This window comes from Perna viridis, chromosome 15 (genome assembly GCF_037379345.1).
Source record: "Perna viridis isolate PV_CMFRI_1.1 ecotype Kerala chromosome 15, ASM3737934v1, whole genome shotgun sequence".
Classification (NCBI taxonomy): Eukaryota; Metazoa; Mollusca; class Bivalvia; order Mytilida; family Mytilidae; genus Perna; species Perna viridis.
In genome coordinates this window covers 3,716,461-3,741,152 of record NC_142459.1, presented here as the reverse complement: position 1 = coordinate 3,741,152, position 24,692 = coordinate 3,716,461, and the positions used below count along the sequence as shown (strand labels likewise).

Sequence of the window (24,692 nt, the reverse complement as noted above, 5' to 3'; positions counted from 1 at the left end):
ATACACGTGCTGAAGCAAAATAGAAATAAAATACTGAAACATGCATGTGAAAAGCCCATTGATCAGATGCTCTAATTTCAGTCACCAGAATGTGAAAAAAGACTTTTTCTTTTCAATAATATTAAATATTTGATCTCTGCATCACTGGATATATGGGTACATTCCTATTAGAAGGTTAGATAAAAATGAGTTTCTACGCTTTTTTCCGTTTTAAATCTTTTTGTTTTTGTTTTTCTATGATCATTTCATTTGGCACGCATTTCGATAGAACTTTAAATTTATAATTTCTTCATTCCTTAAATTTGGTGCTAAATGATCAAGTTACACTTGTAATGAAATTGATTTATTGATTTATGGTCAACTGTCCATTATACTGTCAACAATTTTGTTCAAAGTTAGACAAATTATATGACCCTTTTATCAGCAAAATACATCAGTTGAATCCCTCTAATCTGTTATGTAAACAATTACGTTGACCATCGCGAGAGATTTAAATATAGTCCATTCTATATATAGTCATTAGAAGTTATAGTGTACGATTTTGAAGTAAGCCACTGATACATGTAATTCGCTCTCTTTTAGATCTGGTGGTCACAGAGCTTAGAAGAAAGTCTCGCATAGCGATCGACATCGTCTAAATTGTGATACAAAGTTAATTGTGTTATATAAAGGATACTTCTACAGAGAAGTAGTATTAAGTATCAGATAATCTTTTTGGCGAGAGCCTCGTTCTCAGCGATAGACATCGTCTAGATACCATTAAGATAATTGTGTTTTTTATATGACGATTAAGTAAAAATTGAATTAGGTACTTTGCTCATTTCGTTTCAGTAAATGTTCCATTGAGTAACTCACTGAGTATACTCAGTGGGAAGTTTATATTAAGGGTTTATACTCAGTGGGAAGTTTCTATTAAGGGTTTAGATAACACCTATTGAGTTGATTTTGATTTAGTTAGATTAATTCTGAGTAAAGAGAATAGTTATATCATTGTGTTTATATAAATAAGTTTTCCTGTTCTGGCGTCGAGAACAGTTTAACTTAAGAATAAATGAAGACCCCTAAAAGAACCCTTTGAGAAATACAGAAATGAGAAACATTATGTTTTTACATAAACGCTCGGTACACGTAACACGCTGTCAAAGTTGCAAATAATTTAATACCGTGTTTCACCAGCTGCCCGATTCTTATAGAGACTGGATTTTATCTCAGCAGACTTAAAGGAAGGTTTATGACTTTGTCGGTTGAAAAAAATCATTACACAAATTACAATTTCCAATTTGTGGCCTATTTCATACCATCTTTCACCAACTGTCCGATTTTTATAGAGACTGGCATTTATCTTAGCATGCTTGGAGGAAGCTGCTTTGGAAAAAGGTTACATTTCACGAGGATATCTACACTGTTAAAATAAGAAAGGTGCTGTCACATTCTTTATGATATTTATTGAAACAAACAGTTGACTGTATATTTATAATTTGTGTCTTAGCCAGACATTTACAATAGCGATCACTTCTAACCTCTTTTCTAATCTGTCAGGGTTTGTTGTCATAGTTATAAACTGTCAGAAACTCTTCTGACACGCGAAACATCTTGTCAGAACTTGCCATGACTTTGGACTAACTCGGTCATAATCTGTTGTAGGTCGTGACACTCTCTGTCAGTACGTACTGAATAACGATTTGAACTATAAGACACCAGTGATTGAGCTATGAGTGCCGAGGGATGAAAAATGAAACATGATTGATTGAGAGAGTGATAATTGAATATTGAGGGATTAGCGCTAAATCAGAAGTTGAGTAATACACCGTACATTTTAAAATAGTTATTTGTAAACGGACGTGTTATTTTAATTAATTATTCTTCACGCAGTATATTTTGCTTGTGTCAGTAGGTATGACAGCTCAGAACACATCTTTGTCACGACCCATAACAGCTGTTGTGAGAATATCCCCTCTAAGGAGAGCTTCTGTCAGGATCTGTCAGCTAGATTCATCTTCTATCTGCTGTCATAGAATAGTTTTCCTAACAGGTTCTGGCAGAATTTAAGAGAGAATAAAAAGATCGCAACTGTATCAGAAAAGAAGACAGACATACAGACCTCACACTATAATAAGAGACTTACATTCTATATTTCACAATAAAAGACTTACAAGTGTTTTCCAATAGGAGATTAACATTTTGTGTGTCACGATAGGAGACTTACAGGCTGTGTCACAATAGGAGACTAACATATTGTGTGCTACGAAAGGAGACTTACAGGCTGTCCGTCACGATAGGAGACTTACAGGCTGTGTGTCACTATAGGAATCTAACAGGCTGTGCGTCACGATAGGAGACATACAGGCTATGTGTCACAATAGGAGACTAACAGACTGTGCGTCACAAAAAGAGACTTACCTGTGTTTCACTATAGGAGACTAACAGGCTGTGTGTCACAGTAGGAGATTAACAGGCTGTGCATCACAATAGGAGACTAACATGCTCCGTGTCATAATAGGAGATCGACAGGCTGTGCATCACAATAAGAGACTTAAATGTGTTTTACTATAGGAAACTAACAGGCTGTGTATCACAATAGGAGACTTGCAGGCTGTGTGTCACAATAGGAGACTTACAGGCTGTGCATCACAATAGGAGACTAACAAGGCTGTGCGTCACAATAAAAACTAACAGGCTAAGAGTCGCAAAATGAGACTAACAGGCTGTTTTTCACAGTAGTAAACATTAGGAGACTTTCATACTATGTTTTACAATAGGAAACTTACAGGCTGTATTTCACAAGAGAAAACAATAGAAGACTTACAGGATGTGTGTCACAATAGGAAACAATAGGAGACTAACAGGCTGTGCCACAACAAAGACTAACAGGCTGTTTTTCACAACAAAGACTAACAGGCTGTTTTTCACAACATGAGACTTACTGGCTGTTTGTCACAATAAAGACCAAAGGACGATAATTGACATAAATATTATTAGATAACAATCGGGCCTACAGCATAGTCTTAGCCGAAAGGACGAAATATCTCAGTCGGCGACGGAAAGGCACAGATCGTTGCCAGAGACAAACGGGCTGTCATTCGAACCTCGGAATGAGTATTGGGGACAGGCATAGTCTGAGACAGACAGATTCATCTTCGTTATTATTGACAGACATGCTTACATCGTAATCGATGAGAGATAGGCTTACATCGTCGTCAGTGACAGACGGACTTTCAACGTGGCTTACATCGAAATCAAAGACATGCAGATAGTCGAATTTCACATTTAATGTTGGACACAATCATTGACGCTGACAGACAGGCATTGTATCGTAGTTGGTGACGGATACACTATTGAAATTTTATTTCCATAAAGTTTAGGCAATCTGTACGCATTTGTCAGTTCTACTGCTAGTTAATATAGTCTGGTAGTCTGTGACATTAACAAGCTTTGTTATAAATGAGAAGATTACGAAATAACGAGTAATGACAGTGCATCAGATACAAAGTAGATAATCTGTCTTTATAGAACTCCCATTGCGTGTCAATTAGTAGATTTAGTTATTTGATTAATATCTAAATTACTGTTAATAAACCACGACAAGTTTTTGAGTAGATTTTTCTATAGTACAGATAGATAGATGGTTTATTTAGTGTCAGTCTCTGTAAGAATCGGGCAATCGGTGAAACATGGTATGGAAAAAAAATCCATCATTTTGATAGTGTACTTTGACTTTGACCATCAGAATCAAGGGAAACAGACAAGATTGTTCATATCATGCCGGATCATTGAGTTAAAATTTCATTGAAATGCACTGAAAGTGAACATTTCAAGGGAAGATAACTCTGTCAAATACCTCATTTTTTCTAAGATTCTATTGAAAAATTTCTGCGCAAAGCCAGTGCTACAGAAATCAAATAATGGTCTTTTCAAATAAAGAAAGTATCCTTGAGTGATATTACATGTAGTGTACGTGTATATTTCAAAGTGACATCAACCACATCGGTATGAAAATGTCAGTCCAAAGCCACCCATCGGTCTTCAATTAACGACAAAGAAATCCTCATACCACAGGGCAGGCTGCAAATGGCCCCAAAACATCATTCTACACAGGTACAGCGAAGGAGTTGCCCCTATATACTCAAGTAACATAAAAAAATAAGCTAATGGTGGAAACGGAACACACAGAACCTACAAACAAGCGAAGTGATACATTCTTTCCAAGTGGGATTGAGAATCACTATACATCCAAAGTCATACAATAAAGACACAAATCATGTCATGGATTTGATATTTCTGTAATAGATCCAGAGGGGGTCCCACTTTTGTATTATTAATTCATTAAAATTTGGGAAAAAGATAATGAGATAATATGGCTAGAACACCAAACTTGACATTATTACCATATTTTCCAGGTTCGCTGTAATACTTTAGTCGACATTGTTCACCACTAATTGTTGTGTTAAATAATCACTGATAAATTAGAGAAAATATGATGAAATAAAATAAATCTGGAGACTGTTGTCAGTAATGAGCTTTCTCCATGGAATGTAACGTAATTAGCAAGTTACATGTCAATGTGACAAATTTATCAGGAATATTTTGCAAAATTTGATTTCTCGAAATAAATTTCTTTAAATGCTATTTTTCAAATCTCCCATTCATCAAAAATGACGTGAACTTTCTATTGGATTTAAAGCATAAAACTCAATTGTAATTGAAAAAAAAAAACAAAGTATCAGGAGATAACTTTCTACGACTGAGTTTCTAATCGATTTTTATAGAAAATATCGGTCTACTCCCATAGAAAGCAGTAGGAAAGAAACAATAATCGTATATTTATCTTTTTTTGGTGAGATTTCTCTTTCCCTAACGCATAAAACAGCGGCTATATAAAGAGAAATGTATATATTACATAATTATTTACATTTGACTTTGCAAATACCGAGAAGGACGACATACTATATGAAAAAAAGTTAATATATATGAAGGAGTACAGCTACAAATGGCTCTACAACGGTACTCGAGGATTGAAAACGAAAGTCTTTAATGACTTTTACTGTTCATCACGTTGCTCTCGACTGGATTCAGCTGTTGTTTCTATCTTGTGTTAATGAATTACATAAATAAATTAAAAAACTGAGATTGAACCATTTTTGGCTTTTTGTGTCTCTACTGCTTTAGACCAATGGTTTCTGCGTCAAAGTTTTCGCCTGTTCTCATGTTATGTCTGTTTTTAATAATGATACAGGTGTCTACTGCATAACAGCGCCATAGAACTACATCGATTACACGGTAACGAAGATAAAAGGAGGACATTAGTTGTATAGCCTCAGTATGGATGTTTGTACGGTAGTTTTTCTTAAAGTTTGTTTTCTTCTTAGTTTCTTTATATGTTATATAACGTACAACCTTGATCAAGATTGATGTATGACCTTTTGGTACTTACAGCTTTAAAGGACAGTCATAGTATATGTTTGCTGTCGGGGCACTATGTTAATAGTGTCTTTGTCATATAGCAGATCATGTACATGCCATTACAGCCAATGATATAGTTGAAAGTTTTTGTTAAATTGTAATTACCTGGTGAAAGTTTGATTGAAAGTTTAAATCTCTTTTTCAATCCTACGGAAGTTCACCAGGTAATTACAATTTAACAAAGACTATTAACTGTATTATTCGCTGTTATCTACATGCTCTACTACAAGTTTTTTTTTTTTGTCATTACGTTTGTACCTCGTGATTCTCATCCCTACGTAATGGTCCAAACTATAAGAGCCGATGTCATTTTAGTTAACGCACTCTCCATATTGAAGGTATGTACGTAAGAATCATATGAAACGAATGCGATATGATTATCATACAATGTATGTTTCCAAGGCAAACTTTAACATATGAGAATCTCGTGATAATCATATGACTATCATTAGTAAATTATCGCAATTATGATTATGCAAATGAGTCGAGCACCAAGCGATTAACATATGTGGCACAGTTTGCTGTGTAGACTTAGCCATGTAGTAAATTCTGATTAATTCTAATCAGAATTTAATTTCTATACTGTAGTTATTGAGCCAGGGACGTTTTCTCCACCTCCGCTTAACCACTTTTTACAAGGAATGAAACACAGAATTGTATAGCAAAATAAGATATTCGAAGTGTTAGGGATCTGTGATTACATCAGCTTTATATTTAGCTCATGTCCTCGTTACACTGGTACCGAGTCCCTGATCATCTGTTCCTGTCTTAAATTACTACTGAAAAGATCTCATCACATCAGACGAGATCTAGCACAATTAGAACCATCTACTTATAAACCGTTTGTCTTTCTTTAGTACGACACATAACTTTTTTTTGCAACGTCAATCAGTATTGTTATTCTTTGAAACGTTCAAACTGAAACATAAAATGAGAATGATTGATTCCAAAATCTTTATTATGATTAAGTTTGACAGGATGTTATATTATTTTTTTGTACTCGTGGAATACTGACTACTTTTTGACGTCTACAGCACAAACATGGTATACAATGTAAAAGACGCGGATTCATGCGTATGCCCCTCTAAAATTGGGGAAATAATTATTTTGCATGAACCCGTGTCTTATACTATTTCTGCCTACCCCAATTTTCTTTGCTCAGACCTTAATTCTTTTCATGCCCCCAAGTCTACATTGGAATCCTGGAACCAATAGACTTCCAATAACACCATTTACTGCCCCTATTCCCATCATCACGTCTCACATTAGTACAATACCAATACTTTTTTGATTTTCTTAAATTTTAACCAATGTTTAACAGTAATTAATTATTAAAAACTCGAAAAAGAAAATATCTTAGAGCCGATTTTCCCGTTCTTCCTTTTCTAAATCTTGCTCCCCCACACGAACAGAATTCTTTCTTCCACATTTCAAATATTCCCTTACACATTTGAGCTGTAGAATAAAAGGTTACCACGACTATAGATTTTTAAATAGGAGACAACATGAGGAATATGTCTCTGTATTAAAAAAGGTGGAATCCAAGAAAACATAAGATAGACAATACCTATTTCAAGGAGCATTCTTTTCTGTCTCCTGTATAAACGTCTAAATATGTTTAAAATCACCAAATGATGGCAAAATTTACATTCTGATATGACGTCTTCATACCGTCAGACAGTATATGTCGGTACAACCCCATCTTTAGCACCTGCGCACTGTTTTACTTGGATATGTGGTTTATTTCTTAATAAATCCAACTTCCATACGAGGGAGGTTAAACGGAACAGCCGTTATTTTGGCTAAGCTCTGTGGGTGATTATACCTTTATGAAAGGCACACATAAGCAAATGATAAGGAATGTGAATGAAAACAAGAACGGGGTGTTTTTATCAAAACAGCCTTAGACCAAGACCTAAAAATGAATTATTTTTTCTCGTTTATTAATTCCAGCTGGAGATTTTGCTTGAAAGCTTATGGATAAAAAATTACAAACAAATTCTCCAGATGGAATAAACGAGAAAAAAATAATTAATTTTCAGGTCTTGGTCTAAAGCTTGTTTTAAAGAATTAAAGAATTTTAGAGAAGAGAGAATGGCTGAAGAATTTGTTATTTTTCCGATAGCGATATCCCTGACATTAAGCAGGACGATTTGTTCAGCAGTTTTAGATACAGAACCCTATTAAAATTACTTCCTTTGGCCCAATAGAGTCTTTTTATTATAGAACAAAGAAATGATATATTGAAAAGGAAATTGAAGTTTTAGTCATTTTCTAAAACAAACTATGATTTAGAGCTAGGACGAGATAAAAATAGTAACGTAAATAAGCAAAATGCGTTGGACTTGATATCAAAACTATTGATGAACAGAACTTAGGAAGTCCCTTCAGTATAAGTTTAATTAGGAATGTAAACGATAGCTTAGTTATATAACCAGTTATAACATATTGGTCGCCATAGTTGTCGGATAATAACATGTAAACCAGACGTATGGTTAGTCGGTATATAGAGGAGATCGATTGGTCAATATTGACCGGAAGTCATCAAATATAGAATGATCTGCCCAATACAGCTGAACAGACAGTGAATATAGCATTAAACCAAAGTACTGAATGAACACAAACATGTAAGTGTATACTTGTAAGAAATTTCAACTTCATCTGCAATTTTTGTAAGTTGATCAGATACGTGTAGGTAAGGGAAAGCAAAGGAACCATGATAACAGTGATAAACTGACGAGTGACGTAGGCTGAGCAGGACATGCATGGAGCACCGTTCTTTTGTAGGAGTTTGATTAAAGTATCACAGTTATTAAACTAAAGTTACATGGAAAACGACTGGACAAAGAAAAAAAAACAGAAAATGAAATAACAAAAATACGGTCATGTATCACCAAAATACGGTCATATATCACTAAAATAGAAACAAAAAGTAAATAAGCAAACCAGATTATTACAAAACTGGGAGCATAAACAAGGTGGACGGGTAGGGTAAGCATTTATTATACAACTGGGGAAATTCGGATATACGGGATCTCTAAATAAGATGTACCTCTCGTTCACTTGGATCGTCCGGACACAACATATACTAGACTACAGACTACAAAATCACGAATAAAAGTTAAAGGTTAAAGAAATTTACAATTATGCCACTAACGTGCGAACAAGTCTTTGTAAGAATCATGAAAACTCTGTAAAATGTGATAATCTCTACACATTTTTAAGTTTATTATTGCGTTGCTTTAAAGGTCTATATGATAAATGTGTAACTATTCATTCCAATTTGTCTGCTCTTAAGAGATAATCCACATTGGAAATTCAACAGTTTCTATTGTATTTTAGTGTCATGTACAGAATTATCGCCCGTTAATTTTACAGTGCATTATATATATATATATATATATATATATATATATATATATATATATATATATATATATATATTTTATCTCTTATGAACAAGCCTTCTAGGGTTTTATGAAAAGCAACATGCTATATTCTATTTACTGAAGCATTTTAAACAAAATCAACAATAAAAATATATTGGCTCACATTTTGCATGATTCTTAGCCGGAGTGCTACTGTAGTCCTATCTAGGTAAATCATAGCAATTATTCGCATCTACCATAGCACATAAAGACATTGAAATGACTATAATAGATCGATTTTCGAATGTCGTTAAAAGAAAATGGTAACTAAATTTGGTCAGTATTGATAGCTGTTACATGAACTGACCATTTCTATTGACATTGACCATATTTGAAAAGAAAGTTCCATTCCTGTCTGGTAATTTCGCTTTACATTTAGAGAACAGTAAATAAAAAAAAATTATCACAAGTCATTTTTTTAATATTCCGGACACTGACTTGTTTTTTTTATACTTTTAAACAAAGGGGAGTAACTCTCCTATCCGACAGACTGGTTTACTGTCTAGTTGGAATAATGAACAGCAGTTGACTTCAAATTAAAAATATTGAATTGTTATAACTACGGTAAGTTCTTGGATACTTTGAAATAACTTAATTTTTCAAGCCCATTCTTGCCTCTTACTTTTCGGTTAAGTGAAAATAGTTTTAAGTTTTCAATATATTGAAATATTTGTTTCAAAATCGGCATCATCTGAATATGGTAAAAACAAACATGAAAATGTTGATCTACAACATAACTCTTCGGTGACATTCACTATATGGCTTAAAATATTGGCACCAATACATACAATATACCATTTCGTTGAATTTATACGATGTGATGCCATCAATCATATACATCAAAATACGCTTTCATATTTAAGGACAATAACATTCCATTATAGTATTAAATTATTATTTACATAAACAAAACCTTCCTGTTCAATCTAAATAAAATAGATTTGTGCATTCCGCTTGTTTAAAGTTATGGATCACAGAGAGGGGGTCAGGAATAGAGATTACAAATATACGTTTAAATAGAATGAAAGGCCGCATGAAGCGAGACAAGAAACATTTTGTGACAAAATTTGTGGAAATCCAGATTTCGTGCAAGAAAATATTTTTGGTAGAAAAACTACTTTCTGTAGAATGTTAACTCTGTGAAAGAACTTAAAGCTGTACAAGTTTTCCAAAGGAAATGAAGCGCAATGATATTTTAACTGTTGAATCGATGTTTTTGTTTTAAGATTCTTAGGAATACTTGACCGGCCTGATTGCTTCTTTCAAATAAAACAGATGCAATATATTTTACAATGGTCCCTATTGATTACCAACACAATTTAAACAAAAACATGGCAACATCATGGTGATTATGCTGTGTTAAACTAAACGCCGAGCTTATCAAAGACAATTGTAAAATAATGTAGTTTAGTAAATTTTATTGTCTTTTTTCCTCTACACAATTGTTATTCCCAATCAAGACGTATATTAGATTTTTACTTTAACAAGTGAAGACGAATCAATCATCGAATAAGTTTTTGTCACCTGTTTACGACAGACTCTATCAATGACTAATCACTTATTTCGTACAGCTCCCATTGTTCTTTCGGTGATTTTATTGTTATCGTTGAATTGTAGGCTTCAAGTGACAATTCCATAGTAAAACAGTAAGATTCTTAAAGGTTCATTGTCAAAACGTTAGATTCAAAAAGAGTCTAGGGTTAAAAATCGTTAGGTCCATAAAAGTTACAAATCTTCATATTTGGCAAGAAAATTCGTCTTCGAATTGAAGTTACAATTGGACCCTCGGTCACGTAAGTGAAAAGCTTAAATACACATGGAAAAGTTTCTTATTTTATCATGATTTCAATTAAAGTTTTTAATTCGACAGTTGCGATGACTTCTAACCTACGATAGTAGATTGAACAGAAATCCTGACAGTCCTAGATCGTGAAAATGACAAACGAAAAGCTGTTCTAAACAGTCATACCCTCTGACACTAAATCTTTCTATTCTTTGTGACGTAATTTAGAACAGGAAGTCAGCGATTAATAATGAAAACTGTGTGCCTAATGTCAGTTAGCTAATCCGATTAGGAAAAAAAATCTTTTGGATTTCAAAATTTACACAGAAATTACAGTTATATAGAGCTCGTCGTGATCATGATCCCATTGCAATTTTTAGCAAAGGATGAGCACTTCCAGTGTACCTATATAGTCTTAAATCAATGTAGAAAATGTACAGTATTGTAACGCCCCAACTATTCCCTGGTGTAGGAAATAATACTAAAGATTGGATGGAAGTCCAATAATTTATATAAATAACTTAAATTCTGCATACATAGGTTATAACAATATGATAAATTAAATATGATGATACAGTGGATCCTAATCACAGAAATCTTCGACATACATATACTTGGTGCAAACTGCACCTGGGGCAGTTTGGTGCAGGATCAAAGCATTTTACAAAGGTGACCAAGTTAATAAATAAAAACTCAATATCCCGTAACTCTATAAGAATTTAAGTAATAATTTGTGCACCAAGTCATTCACTTGGTGCAGCACCAAACACTTTTAATTGGTGTTGCCAAAGGTTTACTTGGAGTAATTTCCTCGAAAAGTAAGCCCCAGCAGACGTCAGAACAGTCTGCAAGTAATAAACAATAACATTATAAAAGTTTACAAGTAATTAGAAATTACCATTTTTTGGCCAAGACTAATCATTTGACTTTGAACCATAATTTGCGTAGTATGCTAATTTGCTTCTCCGACTGTCTGTCAAAAGATCAAAGGAACAGATGACAGCTCGGTGATGATTGGGGGAATTTTGCGGTCTTGACTATCCTTACGGATCTCGCACAACCGCCCCTTACGGGGATTCTGTTAGTAATGCAAGTTAATAGTAGAAGGTAGCGGAGCCCTGCCTTCGGGATACCTGACCGAAGAACTCAGTCAGAGTATGTCCTACTAGCGGCTAGGCTATTGTGTTGACGCCCTGGACTACTCCCAGACTCCACTTGGGTCCGAGAGCGTTTCCCCACTCTAACAACTTGGAGTACGTCAACGTGTAGAGAGATGACAGCTCGGTGCACGCCCACGCTATTTATTTACATCGTAACTAGGTCATGACATAGTACACAAACAACAGTAAATAACTACACACAATTACACATCACATGGAATTGCGCCGAATTCGATGTGTAGCTCCGAACACGGAGATAAATTAACAATAATACAGTCAAATGCGTTCGAGACAACGATAAAATGATAACTACAAGTATTATTTATAACAAGTAAAACAATTCTTCAGTCCAAGCACCAAGCGTAGCAAAATGACAGAATATCTGCATGAAAAAATGCCGGTTGAATGATTGATTGTTGGGGTTTAACGTCCGAGCAGCTATATTTTAGCTATATTCTGACGATAAACATGAAATGAATGATAAAATAAAAAATTGGAAGGGACACAAGGACAATAGGGTCGACAAACTTTGATTGCCATCAGAAAAAAGGGAGGGATGAATAAGGTCGGGCAATTTAGCCTACTGTGGCGGAGCGCAAAGGTGCCTACTCCTATCGAATACCACACCAGGGGTACCCCATTCCACCTGGGGCACACAACCCAGTTGCTGTGGGCAGAGCGCCTAGCCCCCGGCTAGGTTTCTGAGCACTGTTTAGTCGCCTTTTACGACAAGCTTAGCGCTGATGCAGGCCTATCCTTTAGGCACCCGGACCTGCACGGGGCTAAGAATACAGGTGAATGAGAATATTACACGAACCCGATAATTGATAATAATATGTCCGATACTGAAATTCGCCGGGTGTAACACTACCCCTTCCCTTATGTATTCAAATCTATGCAGATATTCTATTATTTGACAACAGATTCTCATACTAATATTTAGTAATGAGCCACAGCTATCAAGATTAAACTTCCAAAATATAACAATATAACAATACCTACAAAAAATCAATACACAATCATACCATCATTTACCAAAATACTTCTATTTAAAAAATCGTCTGAATATAGCTGAAATATTGCTGCTCGGACGTTAAACCCCAACAAACAAAACAAACAATCTATTTAAAAAACAAACAAAACAAAACAAAAAAACAAAAACAAAAACAAAACGAAAAACCATCAGATGCACTAAGTAAAATCATAGATCATCATATTTTACCAATGACATGTTTTTTTATCATTACTTATATCACTAATTAGAAATGTCTGTTTCACTCCTAGTGCATAACGTCCTTGGCACGAGAAGTTTATATCAAATAATCGTGTTGCACCACAACAACATAACACACAAAAAAGGAAGAAAACCTATCACTTCAGCATTCATTCAATTCATAATAACCATCTGGTTCAGCATAAATACATGTCTGAATACATGTTTCATATCGCATTGACTGATTGATTGTTGGGGTTTAACGTCCGAACAGCAATATTTCAGCTATATACAGACAATGAACATGAAATGGATGATAAAATGAACATGAAACGATGATGAGATAAATTTCAGGGATGGGACACAAGGATAATAGGTTCGAAAAATGTTGATTGCCACTAGAAAAAGGGAGGGATGGGTAAGGTCGGGCAATTTAGCCTCCTGTGGCGGAGCGCTAAGGTTCCCTACTCCTATCGAATACTACAACAGGGTTCTTTAACGTGCGAGGTACGTGACATCTTTCCCAACACGGTGCACCACTATGGTTTGCCGTCAGGTTTTCCGTATTATAGCCTGACAACCCCAGCATGTAACACGCCAGGGGTACCCCATTCCACCACCTGGGCACACATCCCAGTTGCCCTGTGGGCAGAGAGCCTAGCCCTCGGCTAGGTTCCTGAGCACTACTTAGTCGCCTTTTACGACAAGCTAAGCGCTGCTGCAGGCTTCTGTTGACACCCGGACCTGCACAGGGCTGTTTCATATCAGCAAAACATCAGCAACAGTATTTGAATCAATACAGCAAAGAATAATATCTGCGATCAAGGCACTTTCAAAGTTCAAACCGTCGAGGGTTAAAGCTAGAACCTACGTTGTTATAGGCTACTATATTAGCAATAAAACATGAAACACGCCTACCCACGGGATACACGGGGATACTTCTTTACAATATCATAGGAAGTGGGGACAACAACCAATGATTATTATAAAAAAAAAGTGTAATATCAACGAGAGAAAATGTCTGAAATCTTGGTCTCCACGAAAGTGTGTAGGTTGGTTAGTTGTAGAAACTACATTCTTTCTGGAATCCTGTAAGGTCTGGAATACTTGTAGGCAGTGTAGAAATGTAACTGTCACAGTTCCTACGAAGGTAGTTGAAAATGTAAATAAACTGACGGGATCTCTGTCTATGAAGTATATGTAAATATTGTCCACGTTGTATGGCTTGAAGGGTGATTCTGGCAGTACCATGTATGACAAAATTGAGGAGGGATCCTTCATAAGAGGCTCTGCACATGTTTCGAACCTGGATCCACCAATATTTGAAATAATTCTTGGATTTTTGGCCATAGTTTTCAATTTCAACATATATTCTGGTTTTGGAATGTAGTCTACCTTCCTGGTGCTGGTAGAATCAGTGAGCATTCGGGAGCATATAAAGAAATGTTTGTTTTTGTTTGTTGGGATTTAACGTCCGAGCAGCAATATTTCAGCTATATTCAGACGATGAACATGAAATTGATGATAAAATGATCCTGAAATGAAAAAGGGATGGGACACAAGGACAATGGGGTCGACAAATTTTGATTGCCACTGGAAATAGGGAGAGGTGGGTAGGGTCGGGCAATTTAGCCTCCTGTGGCGGAGCCTATGGTTCCTACTCAGGGAGAATACCACAGTAGGGTTCTTTAACGTGCGAGGAACGTGGCATCTTTCCCAACACGGTGCACCACTATGGTTTGCCGTCAGGTTTTCCGTATTATAGCCTGACAACCCCAGCATGTAACACGCCAGGGGTACCCCATTCCACCACCTGGGCACACATCCCAGTTGCCCTGTGGGCAGAGAGCCTAGCCCTCGGCTAGGTTCCTGAGCACTACTTAGTCGCCTTTTACGACAAGCTAAGCGCTGCTGCAGGCTTCTGTTGACACCCGGACCTGCACAGGGCTGTTTCATATCAGCAAAACATCAGCAACAGTATTTGAATCAATACAGCAAAGAATAATATCTGCGATCAAGGCACTTTCAAAGTTCAAACCGTCGAGGGTTAAAGCTAGAACCTACGTTGTTATAGGCTACTATATTAGCAATAAAACATGAAACACGCCTACCCACGGGATACACGGGGATACTTCTTTACAATATCATAGGAAGTGGGGACAACAACCAATGATTATTATAAAAAGAAAGTGTAATATCAACGAGAGAAAATGTCTGAAATCTTGGTCTCCACGAAAGTGTGTAGGTTGGTTAGTTGTAGAAACTACATTCTTTCTGGAGTCCTGTAAGGTCTGGAATACTTGTAGGCAGTGTAGAAATGTAACTGTCACAGTTCCTACGAAGGTAGTTGAAAATGTAAATAAACTGACGGGATCTCTGTCTATGAAGTATATGTAAATATTGTCCACGTTGTATGGCTTGAAGGGTGATTCTGGCAGTACCATGTATGACAAAATTGAGGAGGGATCCTTCATAAGAGGCTCTGCATATGTTTCGAACCTGGATCCACCAATATTTGAAATAATTCTTGGATTTTTGGCCATAGTTTTCAATTTCAACATATATTCTGGTTTTGGAATGTAGTCTACCTTCCTGGTGCTGGTAGAATCAGTGAGCATTCGGGAGCATATAAAGAAATGTTTGTTTTTGTTTGTTGGGATTTAACGTCCGAGCAGCAATATTTCAGCTATATTCAGACGATGAACATGAAATTGATGATAAAATGATCATGAAATGAAAAAGGGGTGGGACACAAGGACAATGAGGTCGACAAATTTTGATTGCCACTGGAAATAGGGAGAGGTGGGTAAGGTCGGGCAATTTAGCCTCCTGTGGCGGAGCCTATGGTTCCTACTCAGGGGGAATACCACAGTAGGGTTCTTTAACGTGCGAGGAACGTGGCATCTTTCCCAACACGGTGCACCACTATGGTTTGCGGTCAGGTTTTCCGTATTATAGCCTGACAACCCCAGCATGTAACACGCCAGGGGTACCCCATTCAACCACCTGGGACATACATCCCAGTTGCTCTGTGGGCAAAGCGCCCTAGCCCCCGGCTATGGTTCTGAGCACTATTTAGTCGCCTTTTAGGAAAAGCTTAGCGCTGCTGCAGGCCTATTCTTTTAACACCCGGACCTGTACGGGGTTAAAATTCCTGATTACCAATAGAAGAAGATGCCTCCGAAATCTTTCCAGATCGGGTAGTTATCTTAACAGAGACTATTTCTTCTTTTGAGAAACTTAATGATAACTTTTCTGATTTATTCCCTTTACTCTCTTTCAAAATATTGACATCAGCTGTTTCTCAGTGTTGGTTTTCACATTTTTGTTCATAACGATTACAATGACTACAAATGTCATTGCAGGGACGTCGTGATAAAGCGTCATCATTAGAGGGAGAGCGACCTGCTCGGTGCTCAATTACAAATAATATGCTGACAATATTTCAAACCAGCGAGCTATTTGACCTTTGGAGTTTTAAGAATTTAATAACCAGCGTATAGCACCATGATCACTAAGAACAATAAAGTGTCGACCATATGAATTATGATGAAAGTGTTTTATAGAAGTTACTACTGCCAATAATTCTCTACGAGTAGCACAATATTTTCTTTATACTGCTAAATGTTTTGCAAAAATAAGCAATAACTTTTTCTTCCCTCTCTTAAATTTGAGAGAGTACAGATACTTGCAGGGACGTCGTGATAAAGCGTCATCGTTAGAGGGAGAGCGACCTGCTCGGTGCTCAATTACAAATAATATGCTGATAATATTTCAAACCAGCGAGCTATTTGATCTTTGGATTTTTAAAATTTAATAACCAGCGTAAAGCACCATGATCACTAAGAACAATAAAGTGTCGACCATATAAATTATGATGAAAGTGTTTTATAGAAGTTACTACTGCCAATAATTCTCTGCGAGTAGCACATTTTCTTTATACTCTGCTAAATGTTTTGCTAAAATAAGTAGCAACTTTTTCTTCCCTCTCTTAAATTTGAGAGAGTACAGATACTTGATATGTTTTGCTCGCATCTGTATCAATTATGAATAAACCCTCATTTTTAGGGTATGCTAAAATGGGGGCATTTATTAATCGCTGCCTTAGAGTATCAAATGCTATTTGACATTCATCAGACCAAACAAACGGTTGGATTTCTCAGTTTATTTGTGCAACTCTCTCGCAATATCTACCAATTGAAAAATATATTTGCGATAATAAGAGCAAAGGCCTAAAATGATCTGATTTCTTATTTAACATTCTTAGGAACCGGCATTCTAAAACAGCTTTTGTGTCTTTTCAGGATCTGTAGCCAACCCATTTTCACTAACAACATGACCCAGAAATGTAACACAATTTTGAAAAAAATGGCATATCTTAGGATTTAATTTTAAATTTGCCCTTTTTAATCGATCTGTTAAGTTCTTAAGATGCTCTTCAAAAGTTTTGGAGAAAACAATTATGTCATCCAAATATACTGGGCAGATTTTCCAAGTGAGCTCACTTAATCCTTCAAAGACTGCTGGGGCATTACATAAGCCAAAAGGTAAAACTGTGAATTGTCACAAACCACTACCAGGGTAAGAGAAAGCTGTTTTGGGGCTATCTTCTGGTGCAATAGCTACCTGATGGTAACCACTTTAAAGATCCATCATTGAATATAATTTCGAGCCAGATAAAGCATCTAAAGTATCATCTATCCGAGGTAAAGGGTGTGAATCTTTAACTGTATAGTGATTCAACATTCTATAATTAATAACAAACCGAACGAACCCATCCCTTTTGCGTACAATTACAACTGGCGATCACCAAGGACTAATACTAGGCTCAATAATATTTTGAGCTTCCATTTTCTCAATTTCAGCATCTGCTTCTTGAATTTTAGCTAAAGGCACCCGTCGAGGCTGCTGTCGTATTGGAGGAGTTCGTCCAGTATTTATAGTATGTTCAATCAATTCTGAACGACCAATATCAGTAGCTGATTTTGAAAAAGAATTCTGACATTTGAGTAAAAAAATTTTAAACTATTTTATTATTCGTGTGTCCCATCCTTTTTTTTTTCATTTCATGTTCATTTTATCATCTATTTCATGTTCATCGTCTGAATATAGCTGAAATATTGCTGCTCGGACGTTAAACCCCAACAAACAAACATCATTCTCTAACAATTCCTTATTATTTTTTGTTAAACACAGTTTGAACATGTTAAAGCAAAATATTCATAGAATTTTGAGCACAATTTACTGCATTTACTGTTTGATATTCCTGAACTGTTTTAGTATTTCCAAATGGGAGCCAATGTGTTTTTTCTGCAACACATAATCTTGATCGGTGACATTTTAAATTTTCATTGGTATTAGACCAGAATTTGGTTGAACTACAGCTTTTGCAATAAGCAGTCCATGTTCTGTTATAAATGTATCAACTGGCTCTACAAGGGCCGATTTTCCTTTAACTAAAGGGTCAACTGTTTTACAAGAAACTATAGTTTCACTTGGTGGAGGCAAAACTATCTTTTCATGAATACAAATTCTGCAACATGAAGCTGCAGCATTGTTTTTGTATTTAAAACAAGGCATCTTTAGGCCATGATAACGAATAAGACTTTTGCTCAAAAGTACATCACACCCAGTTTTAGTGAGAAAATCCATTTCATGAATGCCCTCGGTTGGAATATCAGCAATTAATACATTATGTTTTAGCCCCGTACAAGTTGTGTGCCCCAGGTGGTGGAATGGGTACCCCTGGCGTGTTACATGCTGGGGTTGTCAGGCTATAATACCGAAAACCTTATCGCATACCATAGTGGTGCACTGTGTTGGGAAAGATGCTACGTTCCTCTCACGTTAAAGAACCCTGCTGTGTTATAGGAGCCATAGGAGGCTAAATTGCCCGACCCTACCCATCCCTCCTTTTTTCAAGTGGCAATCAAAATTTGTCGACCCTATTACTTTTGTGTCTCATCCCTTTTTTTTTTATATCAGTTCATTTTTATCAACGCCTGAATATAGCTGAAATATTAGTGCTCGGGCGTTAACCCCCAACAATCAATCAATCAATCAATCAATCAAATTTTCTCCCTAACTGATATGAACATCAATCTGACCAACAAAAGGAGATAGTTCATCATTTGCCGTCACCATTTTAATTTTTACATGAGAAATATAAGGCCTGGATGAAGAATTTAAGCTATTAAAAAAATTCTGATTCAAAATTGTTACACTCGCCTCCGTGTCTACTAACATTGAAACATCTTTTCCGCAAACTTTAATTTCAATATGAAAACCTTCATCAAAGGACCCCCAATTGCTTTTTTGGACTACCATGGGCCGTTCTGTTGATGTCGAGCTCTGGCCCATGAATTCGACTGCTGAGAGTTTTCCTGTCCCTGTTGGAAATATTGTCCATTAGAATTTTTACGGCTCTGGTTATAACTCTGATCAAAGTTATTCCCCTTGCTTTGATTGCTATGACTATTTTGATAATTTTTATGTTGATTTTTCCCTCCATTACTAAGGAAATTCTTATTTTGAAACTTTCTTTAAATAAAAGATATTTCATTTTATTTTTGAATAAAGAATTTTTATTCTGTTTAATTTCATAAGCCATGGTGAATAACTCTTCCTTATGTCATCCATAATTTTCTCAATTCTAGCATTTGACTGTATTTCTTGACATCTGCATTCAGCCCCAACAGGAAGGACAGATTTCTTATCACCAGCTTCAAAATTATTTTACTTCGGCGATCATCTGCTTGTTTAGAGATTTCTAACCGGACTGTTAAAATTGCAGCATCATTTATATTTCTTGGCCGAGCTTCCCTTGTTCTTAATCTCATGTCAGGCTCTTGCAATGCATCAACAAATTGATCAAGAGCAAGAACATCGGTTACAGAAGAAGGAACCCCAGGAAAAACACACCTAGTCAACATTTTAATTTCCCGACTAAGGGCAGAAAGAGATTCATTTTCTTTTCTTATCCTGCCCCGTGCAGGTCCGGGTGTTAAAAGAATAGGCCTGCAGCAGCGCTAAGCTTGTCGTAAGAGGCGACTAAATAGTGCTCAGAAACCTAGCCGGGGGCTAGGCGCTCTGCCCACAGAGCAACTGGGATGTGTGCCCCAGGTGGTGGAATGGGGTACCCCTGGCGTGTTACATGCTGGGGTTGTCAGGCTATAATACGGAAAACCTGACCGCAAACCATAGTGGTGCACCGTGTTGGGAAAGATGCCACGTTCCTCGCACGTTAAAGAACCCTGCTGTGGTATTCGATAGGAGTAGGAACCTTTGCGCTCCGCCACAGGAGGCTAAATTGCCCAACCTTACCCATCCCCTTTTTCCAGTGGCAATCAAAATTTGTCGACCCTATTATCCTCGTGACCCATCCTTTTTTTCATTTCATGTTCATTTTATCATCCATTTCATGTTCATTGTCTGAATATAGCTGAAATATTGCTGCTCGGACGTTAAACCCCAACAAACAAACAAACAAAATTTTCTTATTCTAGTCTGTAATTGAGCCCTAAATATTTCAGATCTATGCAAAGAACCAAATAGGTTATGTAATGCATTGATAAGACGCCTCTGAAATTCATCTAATTCATTTAAAGTAGCTCGAGCCATCCCTTTCAAACTACCGGCCAAGCAAAGAGACTTGGTATTGTAAAACCAGCGATTTATTTCAGATGAAATTTGAAATTTTAAATATTCTTCAATATCATCACTACCATCATATGGTTGAGGTTTCATGTTGAACCATTTTTACCAACTAATTATGACGTTTACTAATATTGTTGTTATTTTGATGATTTAATGAAGTGTTACTACTGTATGTACTTTGTCTTGGTGTAGGTTGATTTACTACCGGTGTAATGTTTTGTATTTCAGCAGACTCATAATTTGTTCTCCAAATCATCATTATGTTTTGTGCGAATACAATTCATTTCTTAAAATATGTTTGATACCTGCTGTTTAATGTAATCCTTTAAATTTGAAATTTTATTATGAAATGTTACCTGCATTATTGCACGATTGGTAGCATTTTCCTCGGGGATAATTTTAAATGTATCTCTTATCTCAGTTCTCAATAAATGAAAAATACCTCCTTCCGAGCGGGGAGTTTCAGCATGTGATTGTGAATGATGAAATCTTTCAGATCTCGGCGAACGGTTGGGCACCGACCATTTTTATACTGAGGGGCCCTGAGATTTTCAATGTTGCTAAATAATATTTTTTTTTGCCTTTTCTTAAAATTATTTTATTTTTTTCCATAGTAGATGAGTGATAAAGGGAACCAAGGTTATAGCGGTAATCAAAAGAATGTAATCCAGGGACAAGAACCAGACATGGAAAACAGACATACACAACAAAGATCACAAATTAACAAAAACTAATGAGCAACTCGGACTCCACTAAAAACTGAGAGCATGAACCAGGTGCACCGGTAGGGTTTGTTTGTTTGTTGGGTTTTAACGCCCGAGCAGCAATATTTCAGCTATATTCAGACAATGAACATGAAGTGGATGATAAAATGAACATAAAATAATGATGAAATGAAAAAATGAGATGGGACACAAGGACAATGGGGTCGACAAATTTTGATTGTCACTGGAAAAAGGGGGATGGGTAAGGTCGGGCAATTTAGCCTCCTGTGGCGGAGCGCAAAGGTTCCTACTCCTATCGAATACCACAGCAGGGTTCTTTAACGTGCGAGGAACGTGGCATCTTTCCCAACACGGTGCACCACTATGGTTTGCGGTCAGGTTTTCCGTATTATAGCCCGACAGCCTCAGCATGTTATAAAACTTAAACATGTTTTTAGAAATGTATAAAAAAGTAAATAAAAATTGTTGAAAAGTGGCATAATTAATAAAAATTGCTGAAAAGTAGTATAATTAATAAAAATTGCTGAAAAGTGGTATAATTAATAAAAATGGCTGCAAACTAATAATAATTTATGATTGCAAAGTAATATAAAACCGTTTGAGTGGTGCAGAATATTGCTTAAATGTAATAAACCATATTTTTTCATTAATTTCAATAATTTCCGCCTATTTCAACTCGCCCTGTACATGCGCTTTTCTGCGTCCCGCTCTGTTCAAATTTGAAGATGTAAACAAATGCTGACCGTGAGGAATGAGAAGAAAATTTACATGGTTTATTACATTTAAGCAATATTCTGCACCACTCAAACTGTTTTATATTACTTTGCAATCATAAATTTTTATTAGTTTGCAACCATTTTTATTAATTATACCACTTTTCAGCAATTTTTATTTACTTTTTATACATTTTTAAGCCCCGTGCAGGCCCGGGTGTTAAAAGAATAGGCCTGCAGCAGCGCTAAGCTTGTCGTATAAGGCGACTAAATAGTGCTCAGAAACCTAGTCGGGGGCTAGGCGCTCTGCCAACAGAGCAACTGGGATGTGTGCCCCAGGCGGTGGAATGGGGTACCCCTGGTGTGTTCCATGCAGGGGTTGTCAGACTATAATACGGAAAATCTGACCGCAAACCATAGTGGTGCACCGTGTTGGGAAAGACGCCACGTACCTCGCATGATAAAGAACCCTGCTGTGGTATTCGATAGGAGTAGAAACCTTTGCGCTCCGCCACAAGAGGCTAAATTGCCCGACCTTACCCATCCCTCCCTTTTTTTAGTGGCAATAAAAAGTTGTCGACCCTATTATCCTTATGTCCCATCCCCATCCCATTTTTCATTTCATCATCATTATTTCATGTTCATTTTATCATCCATTTCATGTTCATCGTCTGAATGTAGCTGAAATACTGCTGCTCGGACGTTAAACCCCAACAATCAATCAATCATGAAGTGGACGCTCTTTCTGGTAGGGGTCTAGGGAGGCGAAGTCCCGGAAGCTCCACCATTGTAGAGTTTACTAAAGATGTATTTTCAATGAAAAACATATCAGATATCTCTATTTACGATACACAGTACATTTTTTTCATAGTAAATCTCACCAAAATCTATTTACACTTGTATAGTTACCGAGTATCCTGAGGCCAAACATCGGTAATGACTACCTCAAACGCTGCTGGTCCCTAACTTTGACAAAATTATACGTATATGCATAGCAAAATAGCTGCACATACTCCAGTTGATCTCATCAGGGACTAAATCACTGATCTGATACGTAGAAAAGGGAAGAAATAATTATATAGCATATCTACACAATTCTAGAGCCCGCGCGATGCTGTCTTAAGGCATATCCCTACTAAATTTAGTTAAGAATCCGTCTTTAGTTTTGTTAGCGGAGAAGGCTTTAGAAAAAAAAACAGATGATGAAGACGACGGACAACGACTGCAACGGATACATATTGTTGGCACAATATTACATGAGTTTGACGGACGCAACATGATGTCATAGTCCACATGGCCTTTAGACATGTGATCTAAACGTGATGTATATATATTGACTTGCGACTGAAATTATCAATGGCCGATTATACCTCAGATGGTATTTTTTGTACATTTTATATGAATTGGTATTGACGAAACTCAATATACACACCTTGAAGTATGTTACGTGTGCGCTCGTGCTGTGCAAAATCCCAAAGTGTTCAAAAGTTGCGGGCGCACGGACGGACAGACAAACAAAACATGACTACGTTCTTCCATCCCGCACGGCGGTAGATAAAAGAGACATAAATAGGAGTATTTCTGGGATACGGCCTGGACTTAAGGGACATGTTTTTAACATGTTACAACTCGCATAAAACAAAAAAAAAGAAATGGGCCTATATACCATTGTAAACTATATTTTCGTTTCTTCGACAGAAGACAGTCGTTTGAAATGAGCTGGAAAGGGGGAAACTATAGAACAATACCTTGTTGGAAATTTTAATTTGGGGTCATTCTACTTTGCTGTAAATAGCTTCAGTTTGATATCATCTTTTATTTTCACATCTTCAAGAACCGTGCAGGTCCAGGTGTCAAAATAATAGGCCTGCAGCAGCGCTAAGCTTGTAGTAAAAGGCGACTAAATAGTGTTCAGAAGCCTAGCCGGGGGGTTGGGGATCTGCCCACAGAGCAACTGGGTTGTGTGACCCAAGTGGTGGAATGGGGTACCCCTGGCTTGTTACATGTTGGGGTTGTCAGGCTATAATAAGGAAAACTTGGCCGCAAACCATAGTGGTGCACCGTGTTGGGAAAGATGCCACGTTCCTCGCACGTTAAAGAGCCCTACTGTGGTATTCTTCCGGAGTAGGAACCATAGGGCTCCGCAACGGGAGGCTAAATTGCCCGACCTTACCCACCTCTCCCTATTTCCAGTGGCAATCAAAATTTCTCGACCCCATTATCCTTGTGTCCCGTCTCATATTTCATTTCATATTCATCGCCTGAATATAGCTGAAATATTGCTGCTCGGACGTTAAACCCCAGCAAACAAAACAAACAATTCAAATCTTCAATGGCTAGGGCACCAATGTCAGGGTATTAACTATCTTCGGCTGACTTTGAACTGACTAATTCAGGAAGAGGCTGTGAAATTTCCGTAATTTGTGACGCCGGGCTTGAAACTTCATGAGTTGCTGTGGCGGGCAGGTCGGACTCAACATTTTTACGGGCAAAGTTATGCTGAATGTTCCGCTGCATCGTCTACTTGGCGTTGTAAGATATACGGGGGAAGAAA

At 36.8% G+C, this 24,692-nt stretch overlaps 1 long non-coding RNA gene across 1 annotated transcript in view; it reads right to left on the bottom strand.

The window, feature by feature from the left end:
* Window positions 1–327: 327 nt before the first annotated feature.
* The window catches only part of LOC148596555 (uncharacterized), a 29,526-nt gene continuing 5,161 nt past the window's right edge, over window positions 328–24,692 (bottom strand). The window contains exons 4-5 of the long non-coding RNA XR_015919041.1: window positions 8,513–8,560; window positions 328–6,378 (exon numbers count right to left, since the gene is read on the bottom strand). This is a non-coding gene — a long non-coding RNA (uncharacterized LOC148596555). The remainder of the gene's footprint in view (window positions 6,379–8,512; window positions 8,561–24,692) is intronic.